The sequence below is a fragment of the Podarcis cretensis genome (genome assembly GCF_951804945.1).
Source record: "Podarcis cretensis genome assembly, chromosome: 3".
In the NCBI taxonomy this organism is placed as follows: Eukaryota; Metazoa; Chordata; class Lepidosauria; order Squamata; family Lacertidae; genus Podarcis; species Podarcis cretensis.
In genome coordinates this window covers 100915742-100935147 of record NC_137172.1, presented here as the reverse complement: position 1 = coordinate 100935147, position 19406 = coordinate 100915742, and the positions used below count along the sequence as shown (strand labels likewise).

Sequence of the window (19406 nt, the reverse complement as noted above, 5' to 3'; positions counted from 1 at the left end):
TGGCTTGGCTTGGTCTGGACTACTTATGGGAAAAGAGAGAGTGGAGAATTGCTGTGATTTCCTCTCTTCCACTTGTTTAAGACCATTGATTGATGGCACCATGCAGGAGTCAGTGACAAGATAGATCTTGTTTGTGAGATTTCTGGAAACAAATAAAACAATAGTCTTTGCCGTGCCCTAGAAAGTTGGTGGCTATCTGAAACGTTATGCTTCTGCAATTCATGATCATTGTTATCCTAAACACCCTCCCTTTCGTTCAAAAGCTGATCCGAAGCTGAGTGAGCACCCTCCACAATGACCCACATCCTCCCAACCAGAACCACAATTGTATAAAACATTACACACCAACATACATGCATACACATGAAGACATATGCTTATGAACCACAGCTTATGGACCCAGATTCAGTCATGCATTATGGTCTGTTCTTAAGTCTGGATCCAACCCATTGGTTGTATGGTCTGTTGCCAAAGGAAGTCACCTTTCCCTACCACTCAGACCACAGAATGTGCTTGGTGGGTTGTTTTTTCCCTCTTTAGCAAGCGGCCTTATGGCTCAGAAAACATTCAGTACACTGCGGTTAGGCCATGAAACCACACTTTCTCTGGGATAAGTCCTATAAGTTTTAGAGATCAATGATAAGTCTAAAATGAAGCTGGTAAATCTAGCTGGAGATAGAATGTGCTTTGAAAATTCATCCTAAAGACTGCATTTAATGTTGCACATTTTCTACTCGTTTATGTCAATGAAAGATTACTACAGAATATTTCTCTGTCATTGTTTGTCTGCATAATGCTTCTCTGATGTCAGGGAAATGGAATTTACAGTTCATTTTCTGCCATTTAAAGAGAAATAAAATATGTATATATTATCATGAGATTGAGTGCAGCTGGGAGCCAAGGTATAATTTAAAGCAAAGCTCAACAGCTATTAGTCATTTTTAGGATTTTGCTTCAATATTTGTATCTAAATACAACTATGTGTCATGGCCATAAAACCTGACTACATTATGAATTATGTTTAATTTCCATTCCTCCTTTTCATGTCTCCCTGCATTTCCCTCTCCCTTGTGCCTATATTTTTGTTAAACCTGGCACTCTCCTTACTTAGACCTCCTGTTGAAAAATAAATGTGGCAGATCTGTTGGGGGAAAGAAATTCTGCTGTTTAGTGGGATTCCTCAAGGCTCAGTTCATCACAACAAAAACTATCACCTTCAATTCAGCTTCACTACAAAGGAAGTCTTCCTGACAAGTTTCCAGTTCAACAAGGGTTGGAGTGAGATACACAAACCTTGAGGGAAGTGTAGGTGGAAGAGACTGAGGGAAGAGGAAAAAGAAGAAAGAGAAAGAAGAAGGCGTCTCACATAGGTCACAAGGACAAAGGAAGCGATGGTTGGCAGAAAAGGAGTAGAGGAACAGACAGCAGTGCTAGAGGCAGTCAAGGAGACTGACGCTGTCAGGATGAATAAGGCTGCAAACTTATGCTAGGGATGTCAGAGAATTCCAGTGGAAACAGAAGTGAAAATTGCAGTTGTTTGCATTCTCATCCCATTTTTATTTCTGGAATGGTGTTTTGTGTGTGTGTGTGTGTGTGTGTGTGTGTGTGTGTGAGCCATGAAGCCATGGTTTCCATCGTGTGTGTGTGTGTGTGTGTGTGTGTGTGTGGAGATAGAGAGATACTTTTTAGAATGTTGTTTTGATCATTCATTTACCTTGAAATGTATAGTGTGGAAAGAGGTACATCATTAAGTATGTTAAATTTGTATGTTAAATAAGTGGACAGCGAGATAAAGAGCACCACAGAAATTGAACTGGCATTGATGTATGTAGCAATGTGTGCATTGTGGGGAGAGGGTACTTTTATTTATTTAAAAGGTTTCCTTAGGCTAACATCCTTTCTTTTCCCTTTTTCTTTTAGTGCTTTTTTATTATTAAAAACACATTTATTCAAAAGTTGCACTTCAGCTTTGTCCCCTGCCATAACACCAAAGAACGACCACACCAATCCTCAATCCCACATCAATGTCATGTTGGCTTGCCAAATACCCTCAATAGGAACCCAACTAATCATCTGGTTGGCTAGACTTTTTCAATCAACATATCCCCTCCACAGACACCTCCACGATGATGATGGCATTAAAATATTGCATTCTTCAATAAAAGAAGTGGTTTACAAAGCTAACATAAATTGCCACTTGCCAATTGGCTCCTCTGCCCACCCTAATTTTTTCTCTTTGTCCGTTTTACCCTTGGTGCTACTGTTACAGAGCCATGCTTATTTTAAAAGCATGGCTGTGCAATTCTGCAGCGAGCAGGGAGTTTCATAGAGGAAATGGTTATCAAGGGGAACTTTCTCATCCCGGCCCTTTTTCTTGCTGAAAAGCAGAGAATCTTTTACCAGAGAGAAGGCTGTGTCAGCCATATAGGACTATACCCAATGCATAAGCAACATGCAGTATGTCCCTCGTCTCCTCACCACTTCAGGTCCTGACACTCCTTGAGAATAATCACAGCAATGTGAAACACTTAAAATACAAAAAAAAAAAAAACCAAATTGGTGATTTGAGCAGCTTTATCTTTGCCAGAAAAAAAATAAGGAAAAGAAATGAGAAAGTGTCTCACGATGAAGCATTTCAGAAAATGAATGTTTATGTTTATCTACATGTCAGATGAACATTTGCATCTCTAGTTGCAATTTAGTTCAATTCGCAACTGCATGCCTTCTTTCAACACAGAGAAGTCAAGCTGGCAGAGCAAGAAAAGGGGGGTGGGAAGCAGCAGTATAGGAAATCAAACACACCTTTACCTTTTCCCCCCTCTCATCTGTCAGTTATGGTAGATGCCTCTCATGGGGGTGGGGGGGGCACATCTATACCGCAAGGATCCAGAGTGCGTCTTCGCCCTTTGCACACAGAGGCTGCATGCCCCTTCAGAATCTCTACCAAGCAAAGGCCAGACAACTCAGTGTCATGGCCAACAAGTAACTAAATAGAAGGCATGGACTTTTATGTGCTAAGGTTGCAATGTGAGGGCGAAACCTGCTTCTTGCCTCTGCTGACCATGAGCCATTTGAACTGATTTGCTGGCAGCTGCACATCTTTCTCCCAGGTCAAGTAATTCCCAAAATATGTGTTGTGATTTCCAGGAGACAACTGAAAACACATCTTTTCACACAGGGATGTGAGGAATGACTGCAAGTCTGGTAATGGTTTCTTTTATTTTATTTCTTTTTCTTTTTTGCCTAATTAGTGGATTAGTTAATGGCTCCAATGGTTTGATGTAGTGTTTTAATGGTGTTTTAGACTGATTATCACTTTTGCTTTGTTCTGTTCCATGCCTTGTGAAGTCTAAAATATAAATGACTAAAGCTTGAATTAGGCCCAGAAACATATTGGTGAACATTATATTGTGCAGCTTTGAAGGCATTGGTGTCATATAATAATGCTGACCCACATGAAATCAGGTGGTGACATTCTTCCAGATTCTGAAGCATCCTTAGGGACCGTCCCACAGAACATGGGCAGCCCCACATTATTATAGTTTGCCCTTTCTTGGATAATTTGTCATCATTTTGTATAAAGCTATGGTGGCATGGGGTTTCTAGCTAGATAAACATCCCATTATTTGACTTCAGCTTTTCCCAAGAAATTCTCATACATTTAACTTGCTTTCTGACCTTTTAGAGAAAGAACAACAACACAAAGCTACCTGCTATTGTAAACAAGTGAATATTCACAGAGATCACTCGAACCAAGCTCTCTGGCTTAATAGATTAGTCTTAGGAACATTCCCCTCTGCTGGCATGATTATTGGTCTGAAGCAGACATGTATTTAACTTGGTGGGGAAACTATTGACCCAGCGCTTTCCTAGGAGCTATCATGAAGTAAGTCACACCATTCTTGTCACTTACGTGAGAAATCATTGAAGAGACTTGAGAAACAAATGTTTAACAGGTCATAGCAAACAGCAGCTGGCTCCTAACTTCCTTTCTCAAGTTTTGCTTTTAGGAAAGGCAGCGGAAACTCCAAAAACCAAATTTAAATACTGCATAGTTTCAATAAGTTTCATTTCAATTTGACAAGAATTTGCTGCCAAGTAACACAGTATAATACCAATCAACATCAAGTAAAATTTGTACAGTCTGTTGACTCCTTGGCTCACTACCGATGCATAGAGAATGATGACCACATTTCTTGACACTGCAACACCAAGAATGTATTCTGGTTAAAATGCATTTAATGCAGTTGTCTTGACTGCAAAATATTTGAAAGTGAAGGAGTGAATGCCTACTTTTAATCTTGTTCCACATTCTAGACATTAATAGTTCTCATTTCAGAATTTGGGACTAAATGTTGCCCGGAACAGTGATCAAATATGCAGTAACAGACATTATCAGCCTACTGGCCTAGTACCCCCAATTCTTACAGAACTCCACAAATCATTAAGAAATATATTTCATAGTGAAACTCAAATGATGAACACTCTCATTACCCTTGGGCACAGCTCATCAGGCCCCCATCAACTAAAGTAGCTACATGTTCCCTTGCCACCTCTTTGAGTTGCAGCTCCCTCCTTGCATCATTTATCCTCCTATCACCAGGTTGGGCACTGCTTTCCTTTTGGGTGAAGGCAGAGACAAAGCAGGTTAAGTTTCTTGTTTTGAAGCACTCCTTATATAGGTCAGGTATGTTAACCATGCTAGCGAAACCTTTCTTTACTGGAGTGGGGCATAATAACATTGGTCCAAACCATCTGGGACTTAGACAAAAGACTGACAAATGTTTGGCAAATGGCCTGTTATGTGGAGTAGCACCCATGGGGTTGCATTCTTGGTGGCAACCTTGCCATCAGCATAATGCACGAATTCTTATTTCTGTCTCTTTTTCTCCAACATAGTCTCCAAGTACATTGCCGTTTTAAGGTCATGCTGCTTCTATCAGAAGCAACCCCTATTTAAATTTTGTTTTTTTTGAACTAAACTAATGTGAAATGTTGCAAATAGGAAAATGAGCTTTGTCTGCTATACCTTAAAATATATGGAGGGGGTGGGAACTAGAGCATTTGTGATTATTGCGCCACAAAATCTTATTAGCATGTACCAGTGTCTGAACATAGCACAGGAAGTCCATTCTGTGGAATAAAAAAGTCCAGATGGAGAATTTTATAAAAATTAGGCATCGTGGTTTAAATGTAGCAGTCATGAATCATTGCAGAGCTGATGGCACCCTGTGCCTGAAATAACTAACTAATTTTGCAACAAGGGTTCGGTGTCAATAGCATATGTATATAGAAGCCAGGAGGGAAGTGTTCTCAACAGTTTGTCTAAGTATTCTACAGTTAATATTAAACTGCCCCTAAATAAAGCTTCCATATAATCACTTGGGTTCCTTCCTCTTTAATAAAATAAAATATCACCTTAAATATTAGAAAAGGACTCTGTATGGTGTTGCTCAGTTGTCCCTTGGGTTTCACCAATGAGAGAAACTAATTTGTCAACCAAACTCTCAACAATACTGTGTGCTAACTGGGCAAAGAAGAATTTAATTGAATTTATCAGATGTATGTTGTTGTCCTTCCAGGGTCATCTTGTCTTCAACAAGAATGGGGAGTAAGTCAAAGAGACAATGGCAGCGCTAACGTCACCCAGTGAACTTGATGGCTGGGTGAAGATATAAACTCAGGTCTTCCTGGTATAAGCCCATAATACCAGCTAATACATGCCCAATTGCATGGGAACAATTCAGTGTCCAAATTCCATGGGAAACCCAGGCTCACAATATGACAGTGTTCCATCAAGAGCAGGCAGAACTTTGGATACCTCTAGTGGGTCTTGCCAGTGCTTTTTCTGGGGGGGGGGGGTACGCAGGAGTACGCATATCCCTAAACATCTTGTGAATTTCTGTCCATTTGTCCATTTACTGTATTTATTTTCCCCAATTTGAACTATAAAATGGTGATTTTCTTGAGTCAAAATGAGGGTACCCCTAAACATTATTTATTTATTTATTTATTTAGAAAAAAAGCACTGGGTCTTGCTAAGGTAGCTACAGAAGATGTCTGCAGGAAGGCAAAGCCAACTAATGTATTATGTAGGCTCCACCTCCTTGGAGAGGCTGCTTGGCCAACTACAGCTGCCTCGGCTTATTTTGTAGTCTTTGGCTTCTAAAGACTTGGGAGACAGAGACATTGCAAGGGACTCACCCTCTGAGTCATAGGACTGTAGCAGGGCTTCGATATCCACCTGGGAGTACCCTAAATAGGATACTGTTTATTCTTTCCACAAGGAAGGAGCATGAAACTTGTACCCATCAGAGACCTCCACTGAACACTGCAAGGTGCCACCACACCTCACTGGTGTAGATATGATATACCTTATTTCATGAATGCAAAAAAGGGGGAGATTGATAATATTAAAAGTGGAATGAGGACACCCCTTAAGCATATCCGCTCAAGAAGCAGCAAGTATGGTGTTAAAAACATTTTGATTCACAAAATGGTTTCCTATGGCGACCTGTGTGCCTGCTCAGTCTGCTCTCCAGACGCTAACTATAGGAAACTTCAAGGCCCCTCTTGTTCTCTCTTCTTATGGTTATTTTGCTTTAAACTGGATTAGGGCTGGGCAGCTGTAATGGTTCTAGGGGTTGCTCGTGCCTAAGTCGTCACCACACCTGGCTGAGTTCCGTGGGTGAACCCTATTCTGTCTGGACAGCCACTCACCCGTGGCTGTCTCAGTCGCTGGCAGAATCCGTCAGTGGGCGTTTCTTGAACTTCTTCCAGCAAAGAAGCTCTTTGACGCCTAGTCTCCGCCTACTCTCCCTGCGCGGAAGCCTTCTGCGCAGGGAGGGTGTGGGAAGCGGAGGACCCGTGCTCTCCCCACTGGTCTCCGGTGAGGAGTCATGGAGTCACCTCGCCGATTCCCCCATCTGCCCCCCTTCTCCACTGGTGCTACGCTGATTTCCTTCCCCAATAGATGGGCTGCTTCTCTCCCTCCTGGGATGCTCTCCGTAATCCCTCTGGAGCCCTCCCTCTCCCTCTGGCTCTGATGGCAGTTCCCTGACAGCAGCCCTTCAAACAGAGGATGCTACTCACACCTTGGCCCAATGCATACTAACTTGGAAATAACTATCATTTACTAACTATCATTGAATCCAAAGTTTGTATCGGCGTGCAAGCCAAATCTTCCATGTGCAAAGATATTCACCACTATATCCCACTGGTTCTAAAACTGCAGGCGCTTAAGGCAGACATGTGCTCACTGTTGCTCACTATTGAAAACTATTCATTGCAATTTTTCAGAACCAAACTTTTATAGCCAGTAGTTATCATTTTAAGCTATATGCATTAAAGCGAAGCTAATTTGGGCATCAACATTTCAATTTATTGTTTTTTAATTAAAATACCAGCTCTGCATCCAGCCTACAGCATCTGATAATAAATGAATAATAAATGAGATCACTTTAGTCTTGCAATATGAGGATCCTTTAATCTAAAACTTCATAGCACTTTGAAAATCATTTAATAATTAAGCTTGACAACATACTGAGACAAGCCCCTTTAACCTTCCTCCTGCTTTTAGCATAAGATAAACATTAAACATTGAAATATAATTTTCTATGACAACAGAAGGATAGGTTTTCTTTCCTGGCTCTGTTAATACACCACTATCCTCTCTCTCTCCGCCCCCTCCCTTCTCTTACTTGCAAAATGCTGGAGCTGACCTGATACATGGGTCAATTCTCACGAACATTTTCATTCCTGCAAAAAGCAAACCCATTTGGAAACGGAGAGGACTACAAACAGGATCAGAATGTTATAGGTCTCTCACAGATACCCATTCAGAATGAAGGCAATGTTTACTGCCCTCACTTTGAATTGGCTTTGTGGTATCATGTGACTACAGGTGTTCAGTGATGCTGTGAAGTCATGCTATTACTACCTTTCCTCAATGGCTGCAAGAAGCAAAGGGGAAGAAGTTAGCTTCAAACAAGTATTGTTACCATTTCTGATTTGGCTCCAGGTGTCATAATGTGACCAACTTTTGTCGGTTAAATAAGCGTAAATAATAATGTTTCTGATTGTTACAACACTACACATACAGTATCTTGTTCAGGTGGGGGGCATAAGGGGAGATAAGATTATAGGTATGTGGGACATTATTCTGCATGCCTACTAACACAAGCAAATATATATAGGAACCAATGGTTTTACTCTTAAAATGAGAGAAGGCTGTTCAACAGTGGAACAGACTCCCATGAGGGGTAGTGAACTCTCCTTCCTTGAAGGCTTTTAAGCAGAGGTTGGATGGCCATCTGTCATGCACGATCTAGCTCAGATTCCTGCATTGCAGGGGTTTGGACTAGATGATCCTCAGAGTCCCTTCCAACTCTACAAATCTATAAGAGAACAGCCTGATCTAAATTGCTCAGCAGAAAAGTCCTTCATGTACCTAGCTTTTCTGAGATACGATCCGCAATGCTAGTGGATTTATGCATTCCTCTTACGAGTGAATAACACTTCATATATCCTGGAATGTGAGCTATTATTATTGGCAGAGCACATCTTGGTGACTGACAGGTCTTTCAGACCTCTATCAACTTACAGCAAGCTAAAAGGTTCTCTTGGCTCTGTCAGCAAGAACATCCAACTACTGACATGCTGCCAGCTGGCAATTTAATTATTACAAGTACATTTTGGCCAACATCTCTTATCTCCCAATCGCTTCCTAGGAATGATCCAAATCCTGCTGGCATCAGAAAAGCACTCATATAAAATCAGTTTGCAGGTACCTGGGAGGAAGAGGAGGGTAAATCCCATAAGCCAAGCACCCCAGCTTATAAAATATATTTCTGTCTTAGGATATCATGAAACTCTCCAATATCAAGTCAGCACTGAACCTGCAATTTCATGACATGTCAAACTGCTGAGAAAATCAGGGCTATGATTGATGTATATATTTTTTAAAAAAACATTCTGCTATTCCCAATCTAGGTTTCTATTGAAAAGTGAAACAAATAAGGGCATTCACACACATTAGAACAGGGGGCAGCAAACATTTTCAGCCGTGGACTGGTCCACAGTCCCTCAAGCCATATGGTAGGCTGGACTATATTTGGGGGCGGGAATGAACAAATTGTTATGCCCCACAAATAACCCAGAGATGCATTTAAAATAAAAGCACACATTCTACTCATGTAAAAAACACTGATTCCCAGACTGTCCGCGGGCCAGATTGAGAAGGCGATTGAGCCTCATCTGGCCACCGGTCCTTAGGTTGCCTACCCATGCATTAGGATAAAAGCTTATTCTATGTTTGAGTCTCTTTGTAATGCAAATATAAAATTTATGTTGACCAGAACAGCCAGTTGAATTACAATTGTCTCCCTTCTGCTTTCTGTTCTACATGAACAACCAGCCCATATTTACAATACAGAGATTTTTGAGGTGAAATATATATCACATGATCAATACAACATGGAAACACCTAAAAGCATGGGAGGGGGACCTGTGGCCCTCCAGGTGAGGTTGGACTCCATGTCCAATCAGCCCCAGACACTATGCCCAATGGTCAGAGAAGGTGAGAGCTGGAGTCAATGACATTTGGAGGGAATCAATTTCTACAAAGTTGTGCTAAAGCTTCCTCAGTCAGATTACTATCTAAGCAGGCACAAGGGCACCTGTGGCTTATTTTGAAAGATTTCCTAGGACACTTTCAGAACTGGTGAAATGGTTCAAAATTTGTTTTTGTAAGACTTTGTCCAAATTGCAGGGGTAGCCAGTTGGGATGTGGTGCCACAAAGCCTGGCCCCCCATCATTGGGGTCATTGCTGAGTATGCCCAAGCCATCCCAACTTTTCCCCAAGCCTGCCCCATCCTGCTATACATGGCATTGATGTCACTGCCAGGAGCCCAGGTCGGCCACACTACTCAGCTTTGGTTAAAATGAGTGAGCATAAAAGGAGGAGGAGGAGGAGGAGGAGGAGGAGGAGGAGGAGGAGGAGGAGGAGGAGGAAGAATAGTAGTAGTAGTAGTAGTAGAAGTAGTAGTAGTAGTAGTTTGGATTTGATATTCCACTTTATCATTACCCGAAGGAGTCTCAAAGTGGCCAACAATCTCCTTTCCCTTCCTCCCCCACAACAAGCACTCTGTGAGGTGAGTGGGGCTGAGAGACTTCAGAGAAGTGTGACTAGCCCAAGGTCACCCAGCAGCTGCATGTGGAGGAGCGGAGACACGAACCCGGTTCCCCAGATTATGAGTCCACTGCTCTTAACCACTACACCACACTGGAAGCAGGTAATTAAGGGCATGGGTCAGATAATAATGCCTACTAAAGTTGAGAAAGTGTAGTAGAATAACTCTTATGCTTTTGCGTGGCAAGTTTCCTCCCCCAGTTGAAATGAAGACACGGACACGTTGCTTTAAGGTTAATGGGCGTGAAAGGCCACAACTTTATTGATTACGGAATTGAAGGTACGCCAACTAGGGTCCCACGGGTGTCACCGCTCGGGGGCGTGCCGGAGGCCCTACCTCTCCAGGCTTCGGACAAGGCCACGCCCCCCCTGGGAGTCCTCTACCGGACTACCCCTTCTCATTGGGGGAAGGTGATGGCGCTCCCTTCCCCCCTCCTTTTTCCTATAATTTGCCCCATGCCAATGCCTAACCGCCAACACCGTGAAAGTTGTGACGATTGCTACGAGGTAGGCGAAAAAACCAACTGGCAGGAAGTGCGCCAATTTGGAAAAATTCCTACCAGGCCCCTTGCGGCGACCAACCGAAGTCCATAGCAAGGCCAATTCTAGCTAAACCTAAGGGTGGGTGGGATGGGAAAACCGCTCAGCTGTTGGGGCGAGGGGAAAAGAGGGCGGTCCCTGGGCGTGCCTGGCCTTAAGTAGCCCAGGCCGCGCCTCCTCTCGCCCGCCGATTGGCGGGCTGGGTTGCAGGCACGCCCAGGGATTCCCCAACTCTCGCGGGGGGCAAGGGAAGCCCCCGCGAATGTGGGAGGGTCCTGCTCGCAACGTCCTCTCCTCTCCATGCTCCGAAAGGGCTTTGCGTGGCAAGTTTCCTCCCCCAGTTGAAATGAAGACACGGACACGTTGCTTTAAGGTTAATGGGCATGAAAGGCCACAACTTTATTGATTACGGAATTGAAGGTATTGGCCTTAGGCATTGGCTTCTATCGACTTCCCGGCATGGTGACCGGGAAGGGTTGAACACACCGCAGGAGTCCTGTTGAAGTACGCCAACTAGGGTCCCACGGGTGTCACCGCTCGGGGGCGTGCCGGAGGCCCTACCTCTCCAGGCTTCGGACAAGGCCACGCCCCCCCTGGGAGTCCTCTACCGGACTACCCCTTCTCATTGGGGGAAGGTGATGGCGCTCCCTTCCCCCCTCCTTTTTCCTATAATTTGCCCCATGCCAATGCCTAACCGCCACAAGAGCAATGGCTGCCCCTGTCCTCACACGTGGCTGCACAAAATGGCGGCCAGTGCACTCTGCCCTATCTCAAAATGGCCCCTCTGGCTTCAACACGTGGCATCAAAACAGTGACGCCCTGTGGTTTGGGGACTCCCCTGCGCCCTGCTGGGCTTTAGCTGCTGGGGGGGTGGGAGGAAAAATAAGCTGGAGATAAAAGTCTGCAGGAAAAGGCTGGAGAGTAGATAAGGAAGGTTGGAGGAAAAGCTGGGGAGCAAAGGAAATGGCTGAAGTTCACAACGCTGAAGTTCCGTGCTCAAGGCTAAGAGGCAGCAGCTCCCTCCCCAGACCCAATCACACTGCCGCCCAACAGCTGATCAGCCCGCTCAACAGCTGATTGCCCCCCCCCCCAGCCTCCCTTTGCCGGAGGGCTGCAAAGATTGCTGCGAACAGCCAAAGCGGGAAGCGCCGCTCTCCCAATCACCTCACGTGAGCGCTGCAGCAGCTCACGTTAATCTGCTGCCAGAAGGAAGGTCGAAACGGCGAAGGGCGGCAAAGAGAGGAGATGCGGCGCCCGCGCTGGATCTGTGTCGGGCTTCCTCACAGCGAAGGAGAACTAACCAGCCAGTGAATGACAATAGACCTAGAGACAAGACCGAGCCGAAATCCACCAAGGAGCAGGCAAAACCGCTCAGCTGTTGGGGCGAGGGGAAAAGAGGGCGGTCCCTGGGCGTGCCTGGCCTTAAGTAGCCCAGGCCGCGCCTCCCCTCGCCCGCCGATTGGCGGGCTGGGTTGCAGGCACGCCCAGGGATTCCCCAACTCTCGCGGGGGGCAAGGGAAGCCCCCGCGAATGTGGGAGGGTCCTGCTCGCAACGTCCTCTCCTCTCCATGCTCGGAAAGGGCTTAAGTGGATTAATGATTCTTAAGATTATTAGATGCATTACCGGCTCCTCGGACCATCTGGAATTGAAATCATACAAGTGTAACAAAAATGGAAGCTAAGGAAGGCCAGTGTATTTTGTACCTTGCCAGTCCTCTGCTGACAAAATGCTCTCAATATAATTTAAGGTAGTAATTTGGCTGCTCTAAACTGATCCTGATGAAGAAGAGGTTATGCAGACTTCCTGGTTGGCTTAGGCTCAGTGGACTGATAAAGGTGACCCTGTACTATCCAGCTTGTCACAAACAAGGAATATTGTTTAATATGTGTGAGAGAGAAAAGAAATTTCCTACGCCATTCCAGTGGTAATTCTAACACTGGATTCTAGAGAGTTACCTAGAAATAAATGCCACTGAATTCAACTGGACTTACTTGTCAGGAGTGCGTACAGGAGCCAGGCCCTGTGACCAGTAGGGCTTCACAGGACTGGGGCTTTCCTAAGTTTGTTCTGAAGAGGCAAGGTGCAGCCGCACAGGTGAGGCCGATTGGTAACTCACAGCACCTGGTGGCAAGAGCCAGGAAGGGATATAAGGTCAGCATTTCCCTTTGGCTCTTTGCCACAGCAACATGCTTCCTGCCTTGCTGCGTTTGGCTTCTTGATTCCTTGCTTCCAGTTCCTTGGACCCTTGGCTTCTTGACTCCTTGTTTCTGGTTCCTTAGACCCTTGGCTCCTTGACTCCCGGCTCTCTGACCCTCAGACCCTTGGCTTCCTGACTTCCTCACTCCTGTTCCTATTCCCACCCCGCCATCTTGCCCCCGGTCCCGATGTCCTCAGCCAGGACTTTGACCACCCATAAACCGGACCGTGACATTACTTTTGAGTACATTTGCAGAACGGTGAAGGATGAAAATATATAACAGGGTCGCCAACCTTTTAGGGACAGTGAGCACATTTGGAATTCTGAGGGAATGGCTGCCACGGTGTGTGCGGAATAACACAAAATGGCTGCTATATCATAGACAAGACAACAAAATGGTGCATCATTCCCCACCTCCACAAGCCACCCCATTCAGTGAGGAAAAAGGCCCCTACATCAGCCACTATTGCATTTGCTCTTTGTACCTCTCCTCTGTACCAAACAGAAGCGAGGATAGCACACCCTTCAAGTGTACTGATTTTCCTGCGACATCCCAGAATTACAGAAGCCCTCCCAGCTTCTGATTTGATCTCAAAATGTCCCCAGCTTGAGAAAGAGGATGAGCCAGTGCTTTTCAGCAAGCGCTGGTACTTGCAGCGGTGCTGTGTTCTCATGCAAGTCAGCTGGCTCCACGAGAGCATGTCACCAAAAGATGGGCGTCCCGGTTTTCATCAGAGGAATGTTGAAGAATATGGCATAGGTATCGTATCCAAAGCTGGCATCCAATGAAATGTGGGCATATTTCAGGGTGTGTGAGAGGCTGAGCCAGTGCAAAGAGGAACCAAGTAGGATTTTTGATGGCATATAGGAGACCTGAAACTTACACACATTTAACTTGTGCATATTCAGCTTTATGTGCATGGCAAAAAATAAAATAAAAATTAAAGTGGGTGGAAGTCTGGGGGGAAATCCCACCCACTATTGTACCCAATGTGTTTTGACTCTACATGATTTTGGCTTCATGCGCTACCCCCAGAATGTAACCCCCGCAGAAGTTTGCAGTTTCATGGGCAGTTTCATAGAAAGTACATTGGTGACCACAGACTGTATGTATGCATTCATCAGCATTAACAAAAATAGTTGGGTTCAATAAAACATATTAATGCTGTACCTAACCTAATGGCATTGGCTAATACCAAATATTAGCCACACACAATATTAGCCACAGCCATTGGATAACTCACATTGTAAATTATATGAAAAACTAAATATTCTTTCCAGTAGCTAATATCAATGGGCATAAAATAAATATATTGTGCATTTTAGAAAAAGAAGAAGTTATATACACACCGCCTGTGGAAAGGAAGATATGTTGGATTTAGATGCCCCTTTTAAACAAAGCTAAGGGACGTGGGTGGCACTGTGAGTTAAACCACAGAGCCTAGGACTTGCCAGTCAGAAGGTTGGCGGTTCAAATCCCCGCGACGGGGTGAGCTCCTGTTGCTCGGTCCCTGCTCCTGCCAACCTAGCAGTTCGAAAGCATGTCAAAGTACAAGTAGATAAATAGGTACCGCTTCAGCGGGAAGGTAAACAGCATTTCTGTGTGCTGCTCTGGTTTGCCAGAAGCGGCTTTGTCATGCTGGCCACATGACCCGGAAGCTGTCCGCCAGCTCCCTCGGCCAATAAAGTGAGATGAGCTAATGTCCTAATGGTCAGGGGTCCCTTTACCTTTACTTTAAACAAAGCTACCATTTTCATTTATATAATAATTTATATCCTGCCTCCTCGCCCAGCTAAAGTACTCTGCTCCAGAGCATCTTTTGAAATGACTTTCATTCAGATCTACACAAACACACTTTCTATACTGAAACATCAGGAGAAACGTTGAACCTGCATGTTAATAGATAAGTATTTCAATAGTTGAAGGTGCTATTCTAGGCATGCAGAGCACGTCCTGCTGTTTCTTCATTGCAATGGCATATCCCAAGAGTCATATTACTCAACACACCTCCAGAAAAAACCTTCCCCCTCTTGTTAATAAGTAGAACAAAGCTTTTGCAGAATGCCCAGAGAATGACATTTGCCTAGCAGGCACATCAAAATATGAAGTTTAAAACATTTGCCAGCTTAAAAACAAACAAACAAAACCCCTTTTCAAAATTCATTTTGTTCCCATGTACAATATATATAAATATAAAACCGTTAAAGAGGGACTGGGGAGAAGAAATGCTTAATCTAGAGCAGCAGAACTATTAAACAAATAAATGTTTCTCTTGCATTGACAATGCTTGCAAAAATGCAATCTCACCCATTCCGTGAAATCATAAAGCATTTCCCCTTCACCATGAATCTTGATGGTCTTGGAATATTTATGTTCTCCCACAGTGTTAACTTCCATTAGCTGATCATGAACAACCAACAGAAAAAATATGTTCTGGATTTGTGCAGAAGATATTGAAGTAATTTACTAGAAGGTTGTGTGGAAGACAGAAAAGAAATACTTTGTTATTTACGGCCTCCTTCATGGCTGACCAGCTTTCTTTTCTTATTGGAACATCTATTAATGCATTTTCTCCTGAGGATGCTACTATCAAATGGGCCCTGTCTCAGCATCTGCCGTCCATGCCTCAATACTACAAAGTTTACACTACATCTGTTCCCTTAGATCAAAAGTATTAAATATCTCACATAGTGTACACACACACACACAAACACACACACACACACACAAGAACAATCCCACACATACAGATTGGAGTTTCAAATTTCAAAACTGATATTAGTGTGCATAAAAGATCACACAGCAGATTCCATAACTTCTACTGATTTCTATTTCAAGTAATAAAACCACATGTGTTTATTTATTTATTTATATATATATATTGCTTTTCATGGACATTTAAAAATCAAAAGGGTTGTACACAAATGAAAAGTGTACAAAAATGCAAAGTTTAAAATAAATGAGACTAAATAAACCAAATGGTTTATTTTTCTTTTCCAGCCAAATGTTTCTCTTAACATCTTTTAAAAATTCATGCTGACTTTGAGGAGAAAAAGGTAATTGTTCGCACAGGAAAAAACCAGATTAAATACTAATATAGAATAAGGCCCCAAGTACTTTAAATAACTCACCCTTCAAACAATTGTGTAAGACAGTGGGGCAGTATTATTCCCATACCACTGGGTGGGGGGCAGGGAGCTGAAATAAGAGAGACTGTATGCATGGCTGTGGTGAGATTTGAACTAAGACTCTCCAGCTTGCAGTCACACTTTGCATGCTACTCAAGCCAATCCCATGCCTTCTTGGGTTCCAAAATTGTTTTTATAGGCACTAATCTTAAGACTTAAAACCAAGGCTCATGTGAAGGGATGCTACCTGTGCTTATAGTCACTGTGCAATCAACCAGCTAGCTCTGGAGGAGGAAGGAAAGATCCTCACCAGTATTAGGCAACTATAACTTTTATCCAAGTAAGAACACTGTCACAAAACAGCCAGCGGGCCAAGTGAATCAAACAGAGAAAGTGTGGGACACACAGAGAGACAGAGATTCAAGAGGGAACACAGCTTGGACTGTCCCAGATTTAAAGTTAAATACAGTGGTGCCTCGGGTTAAGTACTTGATTTGTTCTGGAGGTCCGTTCTTAACCTGAAGCTGTTCTTAACCTGAAGCACCACTTTAGCTAATGGGGCCTCCTGCTGCCGCCGCGCCTCCGGAGCACGATTTCTGTTCTTATCCTGAAGCAAAGTTCTTAACATGAAACACTATTTCTGGCTTAGTGGAGTATGTAACCTGAAGCGTATGTAACCTGAGGTACCACTGTACACATATCCACACCCTCTGGAATCTATGGGACCTTCTTAACACTTTCTCCAGAAGTAATACAATTAGCAATTTTGTGTAGTTTGTAATATGAACCTCCACTATCAATAATGACGGAGGCAAGCATTATGGCCACTGAGTTCTGCTCTAATTCAGATTTTAATCTGAGCTGGGAAATAACTGCTCCTCCTCACTCCCACCTACTCACATGGCTGCTGTAGTGATGGCAACAGCAGAAGCAGCAGAGAGATGCAGAGGTCTGTCTCTCTCTCTCTCTCTCTCTCTCTCTCTCTCTCTCTCTCTCTCTCTCTCTCTCATATCTCTTCTCCTTCCTCCTGGTGCCTGGAATGCTAACATGGTAGCTTACTAGGCACCTTGAACCCTGCGATGTGAACTGCATACCTCTTAGGTAGTCTCTGAACACTACATCCTCCCTAGTTACCTAGATCATGGAACATTCCATGCCAGCATTTATTTCAAGGGGGGAGCAGGGGAGGAAAGATAGCAGGTAAAGACCAGCACTGCATGGGTGATTCCTAGCCTGACCCAGAAATCATAACCCTGCACTGTGTGGGAGAAAAGGGTGAATTATCTCGATTCAGCACCTGCACCGACCCCAGAGAGAAAACATCTAATCAGCATGGTTGCAACATATTTCAGGGGACTATGGGTTAAATCCGTAGTTCTATACCTTTGTTGTACCCCTTTGGGGTCCGTTCAAACCCCAACTCTTTACAAGGGTTAAATTATTACTTAACTGTGCACTTTACAAATAATTTAGTTGCACTTTAGTTGAGGTGCAAATCCATATGCCAATTCTCTTCTAAACTCGGCATAAAATTTTGGGTCTCATGAAAGCATGAGACTTATGGTTTGTTACATATGATTTTATTCTGGAGTTGTCTGTTTATTTTGGAGTTGTTTGTTGTAAAGAATGTATATTATGTGAATAAAATAATAAAGGATGAAATGGACAAAAAACACCACAAAATTTTGGGTCTCATGACACACTACAGTTAGTTACCGGACTTCAGCGTGGAATTAAATACTTTTCCATGGTACCATTAAAATCTGATGAGTTTTATAGCAAAGGTTCTTTCTTTCTTTTTTGCCTGAGGCAGAATATGAGAATAAGATTGGCTACAGCAAGGTTCTCATTTTAAAACAAGCAGTTTGCTAACCCTTCTGAAACCAAGGACCTTTTCCAGAATGTCCCTCATTTAAATTGTCATCCTTTACACAGGCAGAGAAGAAATAATGAATCTCAACACGAGGTGACCGTTTTGATCTGCTTTAATCAATATTAATTGACAAAAATCTGAGGTGATTTGCCTTGCCTGTGAACCACCTAAAGCAACTGGCAGAAAGGGAATACTTAAAATATAACATTTGCTTGTATAGAGGAGGGGAAAGTAACCTGGTGTTAGCCCAAACAAGAGCCAAGCCACAATGAAAAACTGTGTTTTGCGAATATTTTCGCTCTGCTCTGCACCGATTTTTCGACATGTCTCTGCAAATGATGTGAAACTGTGGACAGTGTTAGGAGGAAAGAGGAAATAAATCCCTAACTGCTCTGCCAATTTGGCTGTCCTTCCTTGATCCAGATCTAGTCACATGCAATTCACTAACTGGTGCAGAATTTGGATGGATATCTCCATTCTACTCTTAACTAGCCACAAATGATTATGCTTGACTAGAGCTGGACCAGATTTAGTTGTACAGTGCTGGAAAGGCAAGTGTAACAGTGTAACATAGCAATAGAGAGGGGAGCATTTTGGTTGCCTCGGGGATGAAGATATGGTCTCTCATGTGAAGTAAGGACAATGGGAGGTCCTTCAAGTTCCTTCACTGATTCTGTTACATAGTCAAATTGAATTGTGTTCACTTTGCTACCCCTGTGCTGTGTGGCTAGGAGCTCTTTCAAGTATTAATGATAATAATTCAGGCCTGATGGCTACCTCCAAACTGCCATACTGTCGGACATGGTTTTCCCTGTCTTGCCTTCTACTATGACTGGCAGGAGCTGCAGAGATAAGCTACCCTGGCTCTTTCATGTCTTGGTTCTGCCTTGCTGGGGTTAGGATTGCTCTGGTCTCCTGTGCTCTACACACCTTACATGACAACTCGAGAAATGTCTGCTTGAGAAATGCAGTCTCCTCAGGCAATGCGAGAACAGACATAGACTAACATCCTATCGAGTCCACACAATTCCAAATCCTTTTTAAAGCAGAGCATGTCGAAGTTACACTCATTAATTTCCAACAATTACAAAATCACCTATAATTAAAGATTAAGGAAGGCAAATTATCTTTACATCAAGGCAGTTCTATTTGGCAATAGCAACCTTTGTCCCATTTCTTACTCAAGTCTTAGGATGAAACCAGAAATGATATGGGATCATTTAAAAACTGAAATCCATTGATTTTGGTGGGCTTAATGGGTCTATTATGAGTATGACAATCTTATCATATTATCTACCTAATATGTAACAACAACGTTATAACTTTCCATTTCATCATAAATAATAATAATAATTTCCATTTAAATAACATGTGTTCCAGATTAGCAGATATCAAAGTTGTTATCCAATCAAGAATACAACAGAAAACAATTGCCACTTGGCTTGATATTCAGGAAACACCATGTATATTTTTACA

The 19406-nt window shown here is 43.3% G+C and overlaps 1 protein-coding gene across 6 annotated transcripts in view; it reads right to left on the bottom strand.

The window, feature by feature from the left end:
* DLGAP2 (DLG associated protein 2) overlaps positions 1–19406 on the bottom strand; it is a 420471-nt gene that overhangs the window by 238717 nt on the left and 162348 nt on the right. The window contains exon 1 of one of the 6 annotated variants that reach the window (XM_079969739.1): positions 12723–12740. The exons of the other annotated variants lie outside the window; for them this stretch is intronic. The gene's annotated coding sequence lies outside the window, so the exon portion shown is untranslated. Of the gene's footprint in view, positions 1–12722; positions 12741–19406 lie in introns of those variants that run through there. 6 annotated transcript variants of the gene reach the window in all.